General features: G+C 45.9%; 1 protein-coding gene across 1 annotated transcript in view; it reads left to right on the top strand.

Moving 5' to 3' along the window:
- The first annotated feature begins 765 nt into the window (after positions 1-765).
- PAK1 (p21 (RAC1) activated kinase 1) overlaps positions 766-15816 on the top strand; it is a 79045-nt gene continuing 63994 nt past the window's right edge. Inside the window, exon 1 of the mRNA XM_087720990.1 lies at positions 766-946. The gene's annotated coding sequence lies outside the window, so the exon portion shown is untranslated. The remainder of the gene's footprint in view (positions 947-15816) is intronic.

Genomic DNA, 15816 nt, shown 5'->3' with positions numbered 1-15816 from the left:
ATTCTCTATTTTATTCTATTCTCTGTATTTTATTCTATTTCTGTTTTATTCTACTGTATATTATTCTATTCTATTCTACATTATATATTTTATTCTATTCCCTGTATTTTATTCTTTTTCTATTTTATTCTACTGTATATTATTCTATTCTGTTCTACATTATATATTTTATTCTATTCCCTGTATTTTATTCTTTTTCTATTTTATTCTACTGTATATTATTCTTTTTCTATTTTATTCTACTGTATATTATTCTATTCTATCTTCTATATTTTATTCTATTCTCTGTATTTTATTCTATTTCTGTTTTATTCTACTGTATATTATTCTATATTCTATATTCTATATTCTATATTCTATATTCTATACTCTATACTCTATATTCTATATTCTATATTCTATATTCTATATTCTATATTCTATATTTTATTCTATTCTTTATTCCATTCCATTCTGATTTCTCATTCCATTCTATTCCATCCCCTCCACCAATCACCACCGCGCCTCCAACTCCCCCCCACCCCGCCTTGCCAGCCGGCCTCGCCCCTTCCCCTCCCCCCTCCCTCCCGAAGGTGGGGCTGAGCCCCCCTCCCTCCTCCCCCCTCCCTTTGCCCAATGCCTATTCCAAGGCGCGGAGGGGGGGGAGGGCGGGGCCAGTCGTTGCCAGGACATGCCCGGCAGCCAATGGCAGGGGCGGTGCGAGCGGCCGAGGAGGCGGGCCCTGGCGAGGTCCGCGGGTGGGCAAAGGTAAGAGGCAGCCGGCGCGCCACTCGCCGCTTCGCCGCCGTGCAGGACGGAGCTCCGCGGCGCAGCGCTGCAGGAGGAGGAGAAGGAGACGAAGGGGGCGCGTCTGCCCGGCCGGCCTGGACGAAAAGGTGGGGGAAGAAAGACTGGCCGGTGCGGGGAAAGCAGGAGCCTGGCAGCCCGGAGGTGAAGCCGGAGCCCGGTGAGTGTTGCGGGGGAAAGAGGGCAAGTTTCTCCCGGCTGGGCGTGGAGGGAAGGAGGCGGCCGGCGGGGATCGGGCAAGGCTGCCTCGCTTCTGCTCTCCACCATGGCGATGCCCAGCCTGGGTAGGGCGAAGGTCGGGATCCGCAAGCTGCATCGCTGGGGAAACAATGCCCGGCCGCCCCGCGATCGCGCTTGGGGCGTCCCTGCCCAGCCCAGCCGAGCCGCGCGGCCGGGCTGGTTCATTCATTCAACCGCTCCGCTAACAAAGGCGCTGCCGCCTTCCTTGGCCAGCCCGAGGCGAGGCTGGGTTGATCGGGCTGGGAGAGGGAAGCGCGCAGCCTGCCTTGCCTTGCCCTTGGGGAGCTGTTCCTGGAAGTCCGGCTCCACAGAAGCTCCGTGGAGCTTTGGGTCTGGACAACGACCCTGTGAGGTAGGCTGGAGAGAGAGACACACACACAGGGAGAGAAAGAGAGAGAGAAGAGAGAGAGAAAGAACAAGACACACACATAGAGAGAGAAAGACAGAGAAAGAGAGAGATAGAAAGAAAAACACACAGAGAGAAAAACAAAGACAGGGATAGAAAGAGAGAGACAGACAGACACATGTGCACACACAGACAGAGAGAAACAGAGACAGAAAGAGAAACACAGACAGAGAGAAACAGAAAGAGACAGAGGGAAAGAGAAACAGAGAGAGAAAAAGACAGAGGAAGAGAGACAGAGGGAGAAACACACAGAGAAAGAGAGAGAGAAACAGACTAAAGAGAGACAGAAGGAGAGAAAGAAAGAGAGAAAGAGAGAGAGAGAGAAAAAAACACACCCAGAGAAAAAGACAGACAGACAGACACATGCACACACAGACAGAGAGAAACAGAAACAGAGGGAAAGAGAAACAGAGAGAGAGAGAAACAGACTAAAGAGAGATAGAGGGAGAGAAAGAAAGACACAGAGAGAGAGAGTCAGGGGTAGAAAGAGACAGAGGGAGAGAGAAAAGACAGAGAAAGAGAGACAGAGGGAGAAACACACAGAGAAAGAGAGAGAAACAGACTAAAGAGAGACAGAGGGAGAGAAAGAAAGACAGAGAGACAGAGAGAGAAACAGAGACAGAAAGAGAAACACAGACAGAGAGAAACAAAGAGACAGAGGGAAAGAGAAACAGAGAGAGAAAAAGACAGAGGAAGAGAGACAGAGGGAGAAACACACAGAGAAAGAGAGAGAGAAACAGACTAAAGAGAGATAGAGGGAGAGAAAGAAAGACACACACAGAGAGACGGATAGAAAGAGACAAACAGAGAGAGAAAAGACAGAGAAAGAGAGACAGGGTGAAACACACAGAGAAAGAGAGAGAGAAGCAGACTAAAGAGAGACAGGGAGAAAGAAAGACAGAGAGAGACAGAGAGAGAAACAGAGACAGAAAGAGAAACACACAGACAGAGAGAAACAGAAAGAGACAGAGGGAAAGAGAAACAGAGAGAAAAAGACAGAGGGAGAGAGACAGAGGGAGACACACACAGAGAAAGAGAGAGAGAAACAGACTAAAGAGAGACAGAGGGAGAGAAAGAAAGAGAGAGAGATAGAAAGAAAAACACACAGAGAGAAAAAGACAGACAGACACATGCACACACAGACAGAGAGAGAGAAACAGAAAGAGACAGAGGGAAAGAGAAACAGAGAGAGAGAAACAGACTAAAGAGAGACAGAGGGAGAGAAAGAAAGACACAGAAAGAGAGACAGAGGGAGAGAGAAACAGAAAGAGAGACAGGGATAGATAGAAAGAGACAGACAGGCGTGCACACACACACACACAGAGTGAGTTTCAAAGTCACCCAGTCAAGTTCTCTACTGGGTTGAAGGGGGGGGGGTTCGATGCAGGAACCCCGCTCCAGAAATCCTTTCCGCTGACTCTTCTTCTCTTCTTAACCCATTTAAACCAGGGGGATTAGAAGGCCAAGATTTCATGAATTAGGTTGGGTTTTAACCAGGGTTAATGTATTTCTGCTGGCCTTGGGAATTCCCCCCCCCCCAACCCAATTCAGCCTGTTTGGTTTAGTAGTTGATGGTGTGAATGATTGTGTAATTTCCCCCCCCCCCAATTTGGAGAGGGCTGCGCCTTAAATCTTAAAATTTTTCCATGATTGGCTGGCTTGAGCAGTGTTGGAGAGCAAAAAAGTGAGTTTTTCGCAGTGAGATGGGCGGCGTATAAATTCTATTAAACAATTAGATTAAATTAAATAATTAGATTACATTAAACAATTAGATTAAATCAAATAATTAGATTAAATTAAATAATTAGATTAAATCAAATAGTTGCATGACATGATTAAATTAAATAATTGAGTTAAACAAAATGATTAACAGAGTTGGAAGGGGCCTTGTAGGTCATCTAGTCCAACCCTCCTCCCGCCCAAGCAGGAGACTTAAATAAAATAAAACAATCAAATTAAATTAATAAAGGGAAGTGTTGTATGGTGAGTTTTGGGTTTGCCACAATTTGCACTGTGGATAAGACAAAAAGTTATTCAGCTTTGCCCAAAGATATTTTCACGTGTCTGCTATAAGCTTATAAAATAAAGGCTTAGATCAATGGAATGTTGGTTAAAACTTCCTGTACGTGTGCATGGCCGGGATCATATATTAACCCGGTTTGATTAAACCATGGTTTCGGGTTAGCCACATGCAAGACATTCCCCCACACGATTCATTTCCAAGCCACAGTGCTGAATTTTATACTAGCCTCCCTCCCCCAAATAATTTATCTGAGATTTTTGCCTTGTGGCTGAAATAGCTCTTGTCTGTATTTCTCCAGCTAATCTGAATTCTGAAGAATTGCACTTTGTAAATGCAAATTCGTGCATTTTCCAGTGCTTTGTTTATGTTTAGGAACTTTAAATTAAATTCCGAATATAGAATTCTTTAGGAGAGGCAGGTGATAGCGAAATAATCCTTTAACCATTGCAATGCTTACAAAACAACAGTAACAATAATATTATTAATAATAGTATTAATAATATTCTCCGATGTTACCTTAACAGTTCCTAAGTTCTTGGTTAGGACTCGAGCTGCTGAGCTACCAACCAGCCCCAAAGTCTGTGAATCTCACCAAAGATTCAATAATAATAATGTAACAGTGATACCCATTATCATCAGGGCACTTGGTACCATGTCCAAAAACTTTTACAATACATCAAGAAATTGCAACCTCCTGCAATAATACCAGCAGAACTGTAAAAAAACTGTGCTACTAGGAACAACATATTTTAAGAAGCGTGGCACAACAAAACCGCGCTGGTCAAAATCGTGGCGATAAAATCGTGGCGATAAAGCCGCGACGTCATCACCGCCGCGACAACAGCGCGACAACATAAGGGCGCTTTAAAACGGCGCCGCGGCAGAAAGCCGACTTCATTTAAGGTAAGCGTTAGGATTAGGTTTAGGGGTTTGTTTTAGGGTTAGGTTTAGGGTTAGGTTTAGGTTTAGGGTTAGGTTTAGGGTTAGGTTTAGTGTTAGGGTTAGGTTTAGGTTTAGGGTTAGGTTTAGGGTTAGGTTTAGGGTAGTGAGTGCTTGGGAATGCGCGATTTTGCCCTCCGCGATTATGTCATCGCAGTAGGGTCGCGTTTTTCCCTAGCGCTTAGAACAGCGCGATTTAGTCTTTGCGCTTATGTCTCCGCGCAGAAGGGCTTCGCGGATTTGTGGTGGAACCTTTAAGAAGATACTTGGTTGATACCTAGGATGCTGGCAGCAACTATTAGCACCAGTCAATGGTATCTGCGACACATGTTTAAATGTTCACTTGCATTTTTCAATGTTCAGTTGGCTGAGTTTCATGTTTAATAAATAAAGTGTATATAATAATAAAATTGCACAAACTGATTACAGAGCTCAAAATTGCACAAACTATTTACAAAGCTAGACATGGCCGAGTTGCTAAATTTATCCGCTGGTCATTATGTAAAAAAATACGATTTACCTGTATCCAGAAAGTCATGGGAACATAAAGTGGAAAAAGTTATTGAAAATGAGAAGGGGAAGATTTTGTGGGACTTTGTAACACAACACGCCAGGTATCACAGTTGTCAAAAACGGAAACGTACAATTCGTTGATGTCGCGGTACCAGGAGATGCAAGAGTCGAAGGAAAAGAACTGGGAAAAAATCATGAAATACCGCGACCTGGCCATCGAAACTACACGATTATGGATGAAACATGTGGTTCCACCACAAAACCGCGGACGACAAAATCGCGCTCGACGAAAGCGCGTACGTGACGTCATCACAGCGCGACGAAAACATCGCGCTGTGATCGATAAATGTAAAAATAAAGCGAAAACCTTACCCTAAACCCCCCAAACCTAACGCTAAACCTAACCCTTAACCTAAGCCTAAATCTAACCCTAAACCTAACCCTTAACCTAACGCTAAACCTAATGCTAACCCTTAACCTAACGCTAAACGTAACCCTAACGCTCTAAACCTAACCCTAAACCTAACCCTTACCTTTATGTGAATCGGCTTGCTTTAATTTTATTTTTATTTCAATTTTTAATTTTTTTCGTCGCGCTGTGATGACATCAAATGCGCGCTTTCGTCGAGCGCGCTTTTGTGGACCGCGGTTTTGACCGGTCACGGAAACATGTAACAGGGATACCCACCGTCATCGGAGCACTTGGCACCATGTCCAAGAATTTTATAAGATACATCAAGAAATTGCAGCTTCCTGCAACAACACCAGCGGAACTGCACAAAACTGCGCTACTCCGAACATCTTATATTTTTTAAGAAGGTATTTAGTTGATACCTAGGACGCTGGCAGCAACCCATATCAACCATTATCACCAGTCAGTGGTATTTGTGATGCATTTTTGTATGTTCAGTTGACTGAGTTTCATATTTAATGAATAAAGTATAATAATAATGACAACAACAATAATAATAATATAACAATAATATAACTTGGGTGCAGTCCCAAAACAATCGGCGTACCCTTTAAACACCATTGGCATTGACAAATTTGCCATCCGTCAATTGCAGAAGGCGGCTTTCGCCCCAGTCAATGCTATTCAGTTGACTGACTTACATGTTTCATGAATAAAATAGATAATAGTAGCGATAGTGATCATAATAAAAAAAAATTATGTGATCTCCTGTAAAGAGACTCCACTGATTGAATGCCCCTTGCCCAGAAGAGATCAATGAAAATTATAGTGGTTTTCAACTTCAGCAACTTTCAGATTTGCGGAATTCAGCTCTCAGAATTCCCCGAGGAATTCTGGGAATTGAAGTCCACACTTCTTAAAACTTGCTGAGGTTGAAAAACACTGGTCTACTCTTATCAAATTGGGGGTCAGGTCAAAAGATTGATAGAGGCTGTAACCCACTAAACCTCTTTCTTGGCTGCAGACTCATCTTAGTTTAAGCCCAGGAAAGATACAACTTTCCATAATCCTAATTATGCCAACATTTATGGCATCTCTCCCCCCACTTTCTGATACCATCAATGGTTAGGATTGCAATGCAGTCAGTCCTTATGACCATTCCTTTAAGTGACTATTTGGAATTACGACAGCACTAAAAAAAAAGTGACTTATGACCAGTCTTCACACTTACAACAATCAAAATTCGGACACATAGTAACTGGCTCATAGATACGACGGTCGCAGTGTCCTGTGGGGGGGGGAGTGTTACATGAGTCCCATTTGCGACCTTGGGACAATCAAAATCCACGGGGAAGCCAGATTCACTTAACAATTGTGCTACTCACTTAACAACTGTGGCAGGACAGGTCATAAAATGGGGCAAAACTCACTGAACAGCTGTCTCGCTTAGCAACATAAATATTGGATTCCATTGTGGTCGTAGATACAGATTTACCTGTACAGGGAGGTCTGGATTTATGATTATAATTGAGCCCAGAATTAAGGTCGTAAGTCTTAACCTGTTGGAAATTTGAAGCTCAGTTGCAGTTGTAAGTAGAGGATTGCCTGTAACGCGTTAACTGAAATTTATGTTGTTAAGTGAGTTTTGCCCCATTTTACGACTTTTCTAGCTACCTTTGTTAAGTGAACCATTAGCAATAGCAGTTAGCAATAGCGGTTCGACTTATATACCGCTTCATAGGGCTTTCAGCCCTCTCTAAGCGGTTTACAGAGTCAGCATATTGCCCCCAACAACAATCCGGGTCCTCATTTTACCCACCTCGGAAGGATGGAAGGCTGAGTCAACCCTGAGCCGGTGAGATTTGAACCGCCGAACTGCTGAACTAGCAGTCAGCTGAAGTGGCCTGCAGTACTGCACTCTACCCACTGCGCCACCTCGGCTCTTACAGTTGTTAAATTAGTAACCCAGTTGTTAAATGAACCTACTTTCCCCATTGGCTTGTCTGAAGGTCGCAAAAGGGAATCGCACGGCCTCGGGGATGCTACGACCGTCATAAGTACAGATCGGTGGCCAATTGTCCAAATTTTGATCATGAGACCATGGGGATGCTGCAGTGGGTCATAAGTGTGAAAAAATGGTCATAAGTCACTTCTTTTCAGTGCCGTTTTAACAGCAAACGGTCGCTAACCGAATGGTCGTATGTCCGGGACTATTTGGGGTACATGACTGCCCTTGGTGGGACGGCAAGAAATCAATGCATCGTGGTTTGTGGTTCACAAACCCCTTTGGGGCATGTATGGGACCCACCAGCTGGTTAATCTTTGGGCAAGAGGGATTTAAAATATATCTACTGTGTTTCCCCGAAAATAAGAATTTTGACCCCCTGAAATAAGCGCTTGGCCTTATTTTCGGGGAGGTCTTACTAATTTTGAGGTGCAGGAGGCAGCGAACGTGGTCACCTCATGGATGCTGCTGTGTTGCAATATTTTCGGGGAGGGCTTATTTTAGCGCATGCACTCAAACGTGACCCGTCAAAACCGCGTTCCACAAAAGCGCGGTCGACGAAAGCGCGTATGTGACGTCATCACAGCGCGACGAAAAAGATCGAAAAATTGAAATAAAAATTAAATTACAGCAAGCCGATTCACATAAAGGTAAGGGTTAGGGTTAGGGTTAGGTTAAGGGTTAGGGTTAGGTTTAGAGCGTTAGCGTTACGTTTAGCGTTAGGTTAAGGGTTAGCGTTAGGTTTTTCGTTAGGTTAAGGGTTAGGTTTAGGGTTAGGTTAAGGATTAGGGTTAGGTTTAGGGTTAGGTTTGGGGGGGTTAGGGTAAGGTTTTCGCTTTATTTTTACATTTTTCGATCTTTTTCGTCGCGCTGTGATGATGTCACATACGCGCTTTCGTCGACCGCGCTTTTGTCTACCGCGGTTTTGTGGTGGAACCGCACTCAAAAGCCCCGATGGGGCTTATTATGCGGGGAGGTGTTATTTTCGAGGAAACAGGGTGTGTGTGTGTGTGTGTGTGTTTGTGTGTGTCTTTGTGGAAAGCTTTCCATTTCTCCCTGTTTAAGTCATAGAAACGCTGTGGGTGGCTGGCAATCAAAAGTTGACCCTCTTCCAGATGTGGGGACTTCAACTCCCAGAATTCTTGGCAGGCTCCCTGTTGCCTTCCCTGTGGGAAGGGGCTTGTGTGAATGGCTGTGGGTTCCCCGCTGCCTGTTTTTAGCCTTTGATTTATTTCCTTCAGTCTTAGGCTGCCTCTTCAAAATACCAGCCGAGGCTGGTGCTGGTTGGCTTTTGTCCGATCGGAGCAAAATCCCTTTCTGTGCAGATCCAAGGAAAATCTGGCAAATGTGGATTCCCGGGAAAGCTCCTTATTTAAAGCATTGTTTAGAATTCATTGAGATTTCTTGGTAAGATTGACATGAACTAACTGCCTAAATCGGGGTGGGGGTGGGGGTGGGTCCAAGCTTGGCAACTTTAGGATTGGTGGACTTCAACTCCCAGAATTCCCCAGCCATACTTCTTCCTTCCTTCCTCCCTTCTTTCCTCCCTCCTTTCTTTCCTTCCTTCTTTTCTTTCTCTCTCTCTCCTTTCCTCCTTCCCTTCCTCTTTCTCTTCTTCCTTTCTTCCTCCCTTCTTTCAATCCTTCCTCTTTCTCTCCCTCCCTCATGCTCTTCCTCTTTCTCTCCTTCCTTCCTTCCTTCCTCTTTCTCTTCTTCCTTTTTTCCTCCCTTCTTCCTCCTTTCAATCCTTCCTTTCTCTCCCTCCTCATACTCTTCCTCTTTCTCTCCTTCCTTCCTTTTTCTCTTCTTCCTTTTTTCTCCCTTCTTTCATTCCTTCCTCTTTCCCTCCCTCCCTCATATCCTTCTTCTTTTTCTCTTCCTCCTCTTTCACTTCTTCCTTTTTTCTTCCCTTCTTCCTCCCTTCTTTCATTCCTTCCTCTTTCTCTCCCTCCCACATACCCTTCCTCTTTTTCTCCCTTCCTTCCTTCCTTCCTTCCTTCCTATTTCCTTTCTTTTTTCCTCCCTCCTTCCTTCCTTTCTTTTTCCTCCCTCCCTCCCTCTTTTCCTTCCTTTCTCTCTTTTTTCCTTTCTTCCTCCCTCTTTTCCTTCCTTTCTCTCTCTTTTTTCCTTTCTTCCTCCCTCTTTCCCTTCCTTTCTCTCTCTCTTTCCTTTCTTCCTCCCTCTTTTCCTTCCTTCCTTCCTTCCTTCCTTCCTTCCTTCCTTCCTTCCTTCCTTCCATCCATCCATCCATCCTGACTGGGGAATTCTGGGAGTTGAGGTCCACAGATCTTAAAAGTCGCCAAGGTTGAACACTCCTGCTCTGAGTCTTCTCCACTAGTAAAGATTTTGTATATCTCAATACCGCGGAAGATGGTTTGCACTTGTAAAAAAATGAACCTGGAAAATACCGGTGTCAGGTTCACACAACCCGCCATACCCGGGTTTAACCAGGGACCATTGCTTCGCTTGCCTATTCTGCCATGCTCGAACAAATCAGCCATATAGAACGGTACCCTTTGACGTCTGGCTTCTCAACTACATAGCCCATCCTCGACGAGGTCAGGTGGCTGAGTTTCCCCCCCCCCACCTACATCAGAGAGGGTCCTGCTTCCATACCTTCCTCATCCTCCGTGGGAACCGAACAGGGGTGGGTTTCTTGCCCCGTTCCAACCGGTTCGGTTGGAACGGGGCCGGTGGCGTCCTCGTGCACACGCGCGGTGCACGCATGCGTACTAGCGTCTGTGCAATGCTCCAGCTGCTCCTGGAGGATCACGCAGGCGCTGTATGCGTCCTGCGCATGCGTGGAAGCGCAGAACTCGTCAAAATCGGGTAAGGAGCGCGGGCGGGCCGCTGGGCCCTTCGCCGTTCCCGGAAGTTACTTACTTCTGGGTTCGCCGACCAGCTGGTTCGCAGGGACCGCCGCGAACCGGTTTAAACCCACCCCTGGAACCGAACCCACCTTTTTTTTTTTTAAAAGGTCTTCTAGTTTTGTGGCCGCCAGTGGGTTTTCTGCCGTTGAGATCTCACATTCTTTCCAGAGGTTTTTCTGGCTTGAAATGCTGCCACGGTTTTTTTCTGAATGAATTGTGGCGTTCTCAAGATTTGGAAGGCCCCCGTCTTTCTTTGTGGGTGGCTGGTACCTCTGGTTATGATCGAGAAATCCTGACAGGCAACGGGTTGGGTTTTTTCATGGATGCCTCCTAACGAGAACCATGTGTGATGTGTCCCGAGCAAGTAAGCTGCATTCGTTTATTTCTCTTCCCTCCTTTTCCCCCGGCCCGCTTCCTGCTTCAGTCTCCCCTCTCAATTCCACAAACCGGTTTTTTCCATGGAAGGAGAATGCTAAAATGTTGGTTTTCATACCCCCGAGTTGCTAGAATTTAATGAATTAACCCTCCCTTGGGCCGTTGGGATACAGGTAGTCCTCGGCTGAACGGCCGCAATTGAGCCCAATATTCCCGTTGCTAAGCGAGGCACTTGTTACGTGAGTTTTGCCTCAATTTAAATCCTTCCTAGCCATAGTTGTTCAGGGAATCCTCTGTGTTCTGAACCTAGGCTTCCCAAAAGCATGACGCCGAGTCCTCGTCCTGATAAAACCTCTTTTATTTAAGCTAAAGGGAATTCCTCTCCACTCCCGGCCAAGAGTCTTTCACACGATTTCACAACTACAGACTTGGAGAGCTGCCAGGCCGATATCTTCTAAACGCCACGCTGTAGCAGCAATTACTTGGCAAGAAGTCAGGAACAGATCTTCGCCCTCATGAATGGAACTGATTGTCTCCTGCAAACTCCACTCCCCTGTCGCTCCTCTTTGATTTCCTCTGGGAGGGGCCATTCACCGTCCACCTGTGGCCTTCCTCCCAAGTCGACCCTTGTTCCTTAGCTGTTCCCTTCTCCTGGCAGCTCTGTGCATGCGGACACTGGGAACAGGCTCCAGCTGTTCTTCTGCCTCACTGATCTCCGACTCCGAAGGCAGCTGATAACTGTCGGACGGCTCTGGCCCCCTCTCTGCCTCCGACGCAGAGCCCTCATCAGAGCCTTCCCCAGACTCCAGGACTGGCTCATGTTCCTCCCACATCTCCTCACTGTCCGAATCTGCCACCAGCTCCACTGGCGGGCCACAACATGCTGCAGTTAAGTTAGTAACATGGTTGTTAAGTGAGTTAAGCCCCCATGGACTTCACTTGTCAGGTTACAAAAGGAGATCAGGTTACAAAAAGAGCCGAGGTGGCGCAGTGGGTAGAGTGCTGTACTGCAGGCTACTTCAGCTGACTGAAGTTCTGCAGTTCGGCTGTTCAAATCTCACCGGCTCAAGGTTGACTCAGCCTTCCGTCCTTCCGAGGTGGGTGAAATGAGGACCCGGATTGTTGTTGGGGGCGATATGCTGACTCTGTAAACCGCTTAGAGAGGGCTGAAAGCCCTATGAAGCGGTATATAAGTCTAACTGCTATTGCTATTGCTATAGATCAGGTGACACCCACCCAGTGACAGTACAACCGTCATAAATATGAGTCAGTGGCCAAACTGTGAAAAATGTGAGTGAACAAATGAAGTCAGAATGATTTGAAATCAAATGAAATCTAAATGAAGTCAGTTCACCAAAGAAGATCACATGACACCACCACCCCCAATGAAGCTGCAACCGTCATAAATACGAATCAGTTGCCAAGTGTCTGAATTTTGATTATGTGATCATGGGGCTACTGCGAATGGTTGTAAAGCTGAAGACTGCTCATAAGTCCCTTTTTTTCTGCAGTGGTGGTGTAACTTTGAATCATCACTTAAAAAACAGCCGTAAAACAAGGACTACCTTTATCTACAGGCAATCTGCATGAAAACCGGTTCACATTTACGATGGTCGTGGTGTCCCGGGTGTCACGCGATCCCCTTCTGCGACCTTCTAACCAGCAAAGTCAATGGGGGGATTCAGATTCACTTAACAACCGTGTCACTAATCGAACGACTGCAGTGATCCACTTAAACAACGGTGGCAAGAAAAATCGTCGAATGGGCCAAAGCTTACTTTAAGAAGTGTCTCACTTAGCAACATAAATTCTGGGCTCACTTGCCGTAAGTTGAGGACTGCCTTCAATTCAGTTTTATTTTATTTTTTTCTAGGCTGCCCAGTGGAATGGCTACCTCGATTTTCTCTAAATAATAAAATACAATTGCAGAAACAAAACCGAATCAGGTTGACAAAACAGGGACTTAAATTGTGTTTTCACACACAACTCAACTGGAATTAGTTGTGTGAAATTTTAAAAAAAAACTGGCAAACAGAAGGAGAGAATATTCTTATAGCTTTCTCTCCGCGATGCACGCTTATCCTGTTACGAAAGCCCATTGCTCAAGTTGTGCGAACGGTTGCAGGCGTCCTGGTTGTGAGGCACGCTCAGCGCATCACACAATTGTTGCTGTGTGCAACTTTCCGGTTGATCTCTCTTTTGCACGGGGGTTCTTTTAACATTGGCAACTTTTAAGCAATAGCAATAGCAATAGCAGTAGACTTATATACCGCTTCATAGGCCTTTCAGGCCTCTCTAAGCGGTTTACAGAGAGTCAGCATATTGCCCCCAACAATCTGGGTCCTCATTTTACCCACCTCGGAAGGATGGAAGGCTGAGTCAACCCTGAGCCAGTGAGATTTGAACCGCTGAACTGCTGATCTAGCAGTAGCCTGCAGTGCTGCATTTAACCACTGCGCCACCTTGGCTCTAAGATAGATGGACTTCAACTCCCAGAATCCCCCAGGCAGCAGTCGCTGTCCCGACATCTTAAAACAGGCTGGCTGGGGAATTCTGGGAGTTGAAGTCCATACATTTCCCTCTGTGAATTCTTTATGTTTGTATACTGTTTTTTGGGGGGGCTGTTGTTTTTAACCGTTGTGAGTTGTTGAAAGTCACTAAGAATGAATAAGTTGAATGAATGAACTGGCGGAGAGAAACTCGCAGGGTGTTTTGGGGGCTTCCCTCAGATTCTCAGCCCAGGCCTCCCTCGCAGGGTTATTGTGAAGGTAAAATTAAGGGAACCTGCTTGAGGCCTTGGAAAAAAGACGACATAATCGATAAATAAAGTTTGGGCCTGCTTATAGGCTTCTAATGAGATGCCCGGTTCTTCTTTGCAATCCTAGAAGTAAATAGGTGAAGGTTGCTCTGGTTTTAACTTGGTAAAAACTTGGGTCCCCCTGAAAGAGCATTGAGAAATGAGGGTGGGTGCAGTTTAATACAAAGGGATCATCAATCTTTTAAAATCTTTACTAAAGTCGATTCATCCCAAAGCACATGTGAAATTCTGTTTTTTTAGCTGGTCATCTCTTTTGATTAGGAGATTCCTTCTTTCCTTCCTTCCTTCCTTCCTTCCTTCCTTCCTTCCTTCCTTCCTTCCTTCCTTTCTTTCTTTCTCTCCCCTTCCCTTCCTCCTTTCCTTTCCTTCCTTTCCTTCTTTCCTTTCCTTCCTTTCCTTCTTTCCCTTCTTTTCATTTCCCTCCCTCCTTTCCTTTCCCTTCCTCCTTTTCTTTCCTTTCCCTTCCCTTCCTCCTTTCCTTTCCCTTTCTCCTTTTCTTTCCTTTCCCTTCCCTTCCTCCTTTCCTTTCCTTCCTTTTCTTCTTTCCCTTCCTTTCCTTTTCCTTCCTCCTTTCCTTCCTTTCCTCCTTTCCTTTCCTTCCTTTCCTTCTTTCCCTTCCTTTCCCTTCCCCTCCTTTCCTTTCCTTTCCCTTCCTCCTTTCCTTTCCCTTCCCTTCCTCCTTTCCTTCCTTTCCTTCTTTCCTTTCCCTCTTTCCCTTCCTTTCCTTTCCCTTCCCCTCCTTTCCTTCCCTTCCTTCTTTCCTTTTCTTCTTTCCCTTCCCCCTCCCTCCCTTGCTTTCATTTACTCTCATTCCCTTTCCCTCCCTCTTTTCCTTTCCCCCTTCCCTCTCTCCCCCTCTCCTCTCCTCCCCTTCCCCCTTTCCTTTCATTTACTCTCACTCCTTTTCCTTGCTTCTTCCTCCCCTCCCTCCCCTCCCCTCCCCTTCATATATATATTACATTTTATGAACTGGAAAATGATTCAACAAGGCTGCCTTTGTGGGTGGAAATACGCAGGGCACAATTTTCACTCTTGGTGACTGAATTGCCTCTCCTTGTGGTGTCCCCCATAAGGAACCGCTGACGCCAGGCGGGTTTAAGTTGGCAGATCTGAGAAACGGCAAGGCTCGCTGGATTGACTCCGTTTCCCTAATTTACGAATTTAACAACATGGTTGATATTCAACACAAGCCAGGAGTGGGAGGGAGAAAGGAAGGAAGGAAGGAAGGAAGGAAGGAAGGAAGGAAGGAAGGAAGGGGAGGGGGTGATGGAAGGGAAAAAAGGGAAGGAAGAGAAAAGGGGAGGGAAGGAAGAGAGAGGGGGAGAGGGAAGGAATAGGGAGGAAAGGAATAGAAAAAGGGAAGGAGGGAGAGAGGGAAGGAAGGGAGAGAAGAGGGAAGGAAGACAAAAGGGAAGGAAAGAAGAGAGAAGAGGGAGGGAAGGAATAGGGAAGAAAGGAAGAGAAAAGGGAAAGGAGGGGGAGAGAGAAGGAAGGGAGAGAAGAGGGAAGGAAGAGAAAAGGGGAGAGAGGGAAGGAAGAGAAGAGGGAGGGGGAGAGGGAAGGAATAGGGAGAAAAGGGAAAGGATGAAGAGAGAGAAGGAAGGGAGAGAAGAGGGAAGGAAGAGAAAAGGGGAAGGAGGGAAGGAAGGAAGAGAATAGGGAGAGAGGGAAGAAATAGGGAAGAAAGGAAGAGAAGAGAATAGGGAGGGAGAGAGGGAAGGAATAGGGAAGAAAGGAAGAGAAAAGGGAAAGGATGAAGAGAGAGAAGGGAGAGAAGAGGGAAGGAAGAGAAAAGGGGAGCGAGGGAAGGAAGGAAGAGAATAGGGAGAGAGGGAAGAAATAGGGAAGAAAGGAAGAGAAAAGAGAAAGGAGGGAGAGAGGGAAGGAAGGAAGAGAATAGGGAGGGAGAGAGGGAAGGAATAGGGAAGAAAGGAAGAGAAAAGAGAAAGGAGGGAGAGAGAGGGAAGGAAGGGAGAGAAGAGGGAAGGAGGAGAAAAGGGGAGAGAGGGAAGGAAGGAAGAGAAGAGGGAGGGAGAGAGGGAAGGAATAGGGAGGAAAGGAAAAGAAAAGGGGAAGGAGGGAGAGAGAGAAGGAAGGGAGAGAGAGAGAGAGTGAAGAGAGAGAAGGAAGGAAGGAGGGAAAGAAATTCCCCAAATTTTGCTGCTTCTTTTGCACGATACAGGAGCTAAAATAATTGCTCCCAAATTCCTGCGCCAGCAGTTTGGATGATAAGGGGACCATTGATGAAAAAAGCCCGGCTGTTTTCCCTCTAGCCTCCCGTGTTAATTAATGCTCTGCTTACCGTGTTTGAAAACTGCAGGCGTGATACTAAATTGAATCGGACACAACTTGGTCCTGAGGTGTGGCTTGCGCTGAATGGGTTCGAGCAGGAGGAAGAGAACCATCTGTCTGGCATGCTTTCCTTTGCC

This window comes from Thamnophis sirtalis, unplaced genomic scaffold, assembly GCF_051295495.1.
Source record: "Thamnophis sirtalis isolate CommonGarterSnake01/CBP01778 unplaced genomic scaffold, rThaSir2_p1.2 scaffold_8, whole genome shotgun sequence".
Lineage (NCBI taxonomy): Eukaryota > Metazoa > Chordata > Lepidosauria > Squamata > Natricidae > Thamnophis > Thamnophis sirtalis.
Note: the sequence above shows the minus strand (reverse complement) of the source record. Positions and strands in the feature narration are given on the sequence as shown.